Here is a 5,368-nt window from a genome sequence, read left to right on the forward strand (position 1 = left end):
ACGTATCTTATGGGTTTTGGTGCAATTATAAATGGGATCGACTCCTTAATTTATCTTTCTTCTGTCTCCTTGTTAGTGTATAGAAATGGAACTGATTTCTGTGCATTGATTTTATATCCTGCCACTTTGCTGAATTCCTGTATGAGTTCTAGCAGTTTTGGAGTGGAGTCTTTTGGGTTTTCTACACAGAGTATCATGCCATTTGCAAAGAGTGAGAGTTTGACTTCTTTGCTGATTCGGATGCCTTTTATTTCTTTTGTTGTCTGATTGCTGAGGCTAGAACTTCTAGTACTATGTTGAAAAGCAGTGGTGAGAGTGGATATCCCTGCCATGATCCTGACCTTAGTTTTTTCCCATTGAGAATGATATTCACTGTGGGTTTTTTGTATATGGCTTTTATGATATTGAATATTGTTAAAATGTCTATGCTACCTAGAGCAATCTATATATTCAATGCAATCCCTATCAAAATACCATCAACTTTTTTCACAGAGCTGTCCTAAAAAGGACAGGATGGTATTGGTGAAAGAATAGATATACAGGTCAATATGACAGAAGAGATTGCCCCAAAATAGGCCACACAAATGTAGTCAACTGATGTTTGACGAAGTTGCAAATGCAACTTAATGGACAATGGATAGTCGTGTTGACAAATGATGCTGTAGTAATTGGAGATAGATGGATATATGAAATTCAGCTAGACATAGACTTTACACATTACACAGAAACTTTAAATGGATCATCAACTTAAATATAAAATGTGAAACAAAAAACTTCTTGATGAAACATAGTAGAAAACCTTCATGAACTTGGGTTTGCTGATGACTTCGAAAATACAACAGTAATAACAAAAGCATTGAAAAGCACAGATATTTGAAAGAAAAAAATTGCTGAGTTCGTCTTTATTCAAATTAAAAACTTTTGATCTGTGAAAGACAAGCCCCCACCAGGAAACAGTATTTGCAAAACACATATCTGAGAAAGGACTTATATCCACAATATACAAACAATGTTTAAAACTCAACAATAAGAAAACAAGCTGGTTAAGAAATGGGCAAAAGATCTGAACGGACGCCTCACCAAGGAAGGTATACACATGGCAAATAAGTGTACAAAAAGATGCTTGACATCATTTGTCATTAGGAAATTGCAAATTTAAACAATCAAATACCACTGCACCCTATCAGAATGGCTACAACCCAAAACTGACAATAACTGCTATCAAGGATGTGGAGCAAGAGGAGCTCTTATTCATTGTTGGAGAGAATGCAAAATGGAATAGCCATTTTGGAAGACATTTTGGCAATTTGTTTACAAACTAAACATTGTCTTACCATACAGTCTAACAACCATGTTCCTAAGTGTATATCTGACTGATTTAGGAACTTGGCCCACATAAAAACCTGTACATGAATGTTTATCCATCTTTATTCATAATTACCAAAAGTTGGAAGCAACCAACATGTATTTCAATAGGTAAATGGATAATTTGTACCACCTCCATAGAATGGAATATTATTCAGCAACAATAAAAAATGAGCTACCAAGCCACAAAAAGATATAGATGAATCTGGGATTCCATGGGTGGCTCAGGGTCCAGGGATTGAGCCAGGCTTTGGGCTTTCCACTCAGTGAGGAGCCTGCTTGTCCCTCTCCCTCTGCCCCTCCCCCTGACTCGTGCACTCAAGAGTTCTCTTTCTCTCAAATAAATAAAATCTTTTTTTTTTTTAAAAAGGAAGATACGGATGAATCTTCAATGCATATTGTTAAATGAAAGAAGCTGATTTGTAAAGGCTGTGTGCTGTGTAAGTCCAATTCTATGAAATTCTGGAAAAGATAAAACTATAGAGACAGTGAACAGATCAGTGATTACCAGGGGTTCAGCGGGGGAGAGAGGGGAACAGTGGAAGGTATATTTAGGATGGTGAAACTTCTTTTTTTTTTTTTTTTAACTTAAAGGAAAAAAAGAATGGCTAATATAAAAAACTGCGATGACACCAAATGCCGGGGTGCATGAGGGGAAGCTGGATCAGTCACACATTGCTAGTGGAAATACACTACTCACTCTGATAAACAATTTGGCAGTTCCCTATATAACTAAACATGCCATTATCATGTGGCCCAGAAGTTGAACTATTAGGTATTAATCCCAGAGAAATGAAAATTTATTGTGGACTGAATGTGTACCCCCCAAAATCATATGTTGAAACCCTGCTCCCTCATGTGAAAGCATTAAGAGTCAGGGTCTTTGGGAAGTAATTAGGATTAGAGCCCTGGATGTGGGGATGAAGTGGGGGCTTAGCGCTTGCCCCTCACTGCTTCCCATCGTATGAGGACACAGAAAGAAGATGACATTCTGCACCCCAAGAGAGAGCCCTTAGTATAACCTGACTTCCTGACACCCTGCTGACACCCAGAACTCTGACTTTCAGCCTCCAAACCGTGAGATAGCTTTCTCTTGTTTACAGACCACCCTGAGTATGATGCTTTGTAAGAGCAGACCAAACAGACTAAGACACACACACACACACACACACACACACACACACTCACTCCTGTATGTGCAAGTTCATGGCAGCTTTATTCATGATAGCCCCAAATTGGAAACAATCCAGTGTCCTTCAGCAGGTGGATGGGGAAAAAACCTGTCCATCCATACTAGGGAATACTACTCAGGAGTAAAAAGGAACCAACTGTTGATACAGCAACAGCTTGGATGAATCTCCAAGGAGTTATGCTAAGCTGGGGGGAGAAAATCCCCAAAGATTACACACTGATGCTTCCATATATGTAAAATTGCTGAAATGACAAAACTTTAAGAACTGAGAATGTATTCATGGTGGCTGGGGAAGAAGAAGGGATTATAACCACCAGAGGAAGGTGAGTGTAATTACAAAGGAACAACTTCATGGATCATTGTGGTGCTGAACATGTTCAGTGTCTTGATTGTCATGGAGACATGAACCCACACAGGTGACAAAATTGTATAGAACTAAATACACAGAGACACAATGAAGCCAGGTGAAACCAAAGAAATCTACACACAATTGCTGGATTTTATCTGTGTCAGTGTCCTGGTTGTCATATTACATTAGATTCTTGTAAAATGTTAACATTGGAAGAAATTGGATATAGTATACACAGAATTGGTATTATTGTATCTCTTACAGCCACATGTGACTCCTCAATTATTTCACAATTAAAAGAATGTATAAACAGTGGCTGAAGAATTCAAACAATGTAGCTAGTCAGTTCATGGAAATTTAAATATGTCTTCAGATTCTTAACCACATTTTTCTGCTTGTTCAGACTTAAATTTTCTATCATAGTATCTACAAAGTGGTTGTTTCCGTGTCTTGAGACTGTGGCTGGCAGAAGAGTTGATCAAAATAATCTGAGATAACAGTTCCCTAAGGCAAACAGGGGGAAAAATTGTAATTTCCAAAGTAGATTGGTTTTTTGGAACAATTGCTACAAAAATTACAGTATTGGAAAAGGAAAATGGTAATGCTGGGAAAACACAAATCTTCCCTCGGTTATCATGCTTTCAAAAATATTTTGCCAGGCTGTGCGGATGACACTTGAAATGAGGTCCCTACTTGGCATGTGCAGACATTCATGTGGGGAGCCCTGGCAGCAAAGTCCTAGTTTTCCACCTTCTATCTGCTAAGCTCTTCTCTGCTCCTGCTCCCACCTAACTTCTCACATTATTATCAGATGCAAAGAAAAGCAAAGATGTATAACTGGGGAGAATGACGCTGCTTTTATAACCTCTTTTGAAATTGAGGGAACCTAGGATTCACACTGGAGGGTGAATAACCTTGGAGTTCTTGCAAGGCTCTCCTTTCTTGGTTGATGGTGTTGATGCCTTCATACAAGGCAGCAGCAACCATTCTTATTCTGGGAGAAAAGGGACTGCTCTTTTCTGTCCTTGCGTGGAAGAGTAACTGCTGTTGATAGCTGGTAAGGCGCCAGTGACTCGTTAACTTTCTCATGGCTGCCGGCAGCGTCGGGGCTAATCCCAGAAACTTTTATTAGGACGATATTTTAAAAACTGCGCCCCTTGTGCTCTTGCTGCATTTCATCAAAGGCTAAGATGAAAACCGACCTAATCTGTCTGAAGGGCCAATCTAATATGCCCTATTAACTGTGTTTATGGAGGAAAATGCTTTGTAATATTATATATCAGAAAACTCAACACATGAAGCAGATGCAAAGTGTTCCAGAAACTGCAAATATTGACCAATCTCTTTTGCTCCCAAGCAGATAAACTTGGGACCCAAGAAAAACATCATCTGTCACCAAAGGAAGAATAACACAGAAACACATGGTCAGACTATTTCTCCCACCCTATCTGCTTATTCTGTAATGCCCATCAGAATACCCAAGCTGCATAGAAACATTTTATAATAAAGCATATTTAAATTTTTTTTTTCAGTGGGGCACCTGGGTGGCCCAATCGGTTAAGCGTCTGCCTTTGGCGCAGGTCATGATCTCAGGGTTCTGGGATCGAGCTCCACGTCGGGCTCTGTGCTCAGCGGGGAGTCTGCTTCTCCCTCTCCCTCTGCACCTCCCCCCAGCTCATGCTCTCTCTCTCTCTCTCATAAATAAATAAAATCTTTAATAAATAAATAAATACAAATAAAATGTTTTTGTTTCAAAATTATATTGGCCACTTAAAATTTGCATGTAGTCAAGTTCATCATATCTAAAGGCTCAGTAACCCATACTGTTTCTTAGCCTCTCTCTCTCATGGTAACAACTCCCATGCATCGGAACTATCTGGGGGCAGGGAGGGCTTGTTAAATATGCAGGTTTGCAGGCCCTTCCCCCAGCCCACTGAATCAGATCTCTGGGGCTGGGGCCCAGGAAATGATATCTCTAACCAGCCATTCAGGTGGTTTTAAAATCGATGCAGTCTTACCAAATCTTTAATAATAGATTAATAATTATGGTTTAAATATCATAAAACCATCTTTATATTGTAAATAGATTGATTTGTCTCTATGTTTCTTCCTTTTTTTTTTTTTTAAAGATTTTATTTATTTATTTGAGAGAGAATGAGAGAGAGCACATGAGAGGGGGGAGGGTCAGAGGGAAAAGCAGACTCCCTGCCGAGCAGGGAGCCCGATGCGGGACTCGATCCAGGGACTCCAGGATCATGACCTGAGCCGAAGGCAGTCGCTTAACCAACTGAGCCACCCAGGTGCCCTGTTTCTTCCTTTTTAAAGTGTCTTCTGGGGTTTTTTTGTTCTACTAATTTTAGTAAATAAACATGATTGATAAACAAATAGGGGAATGCATAGTTATAAATACAGATGGACATAGAGATCTTAATACCTAGTTAACTTTTAAAATTTTAAAAATT

The sequence above is a fragment of the Leptonychotes weddellii genome, chromosome 1 (genome assembly GCF_054177405.1).
Source record: "Leptonychotes weddellii isolate Sample4059 chromosome 1, ASM5417740v2, whole genome shotgun sequence".
NCBI lineage: Eukaryota > Metazoa > Chordata > Mammalia > Carnivora > Phocidae > Leptonychotes > Leptonychotes weddellii.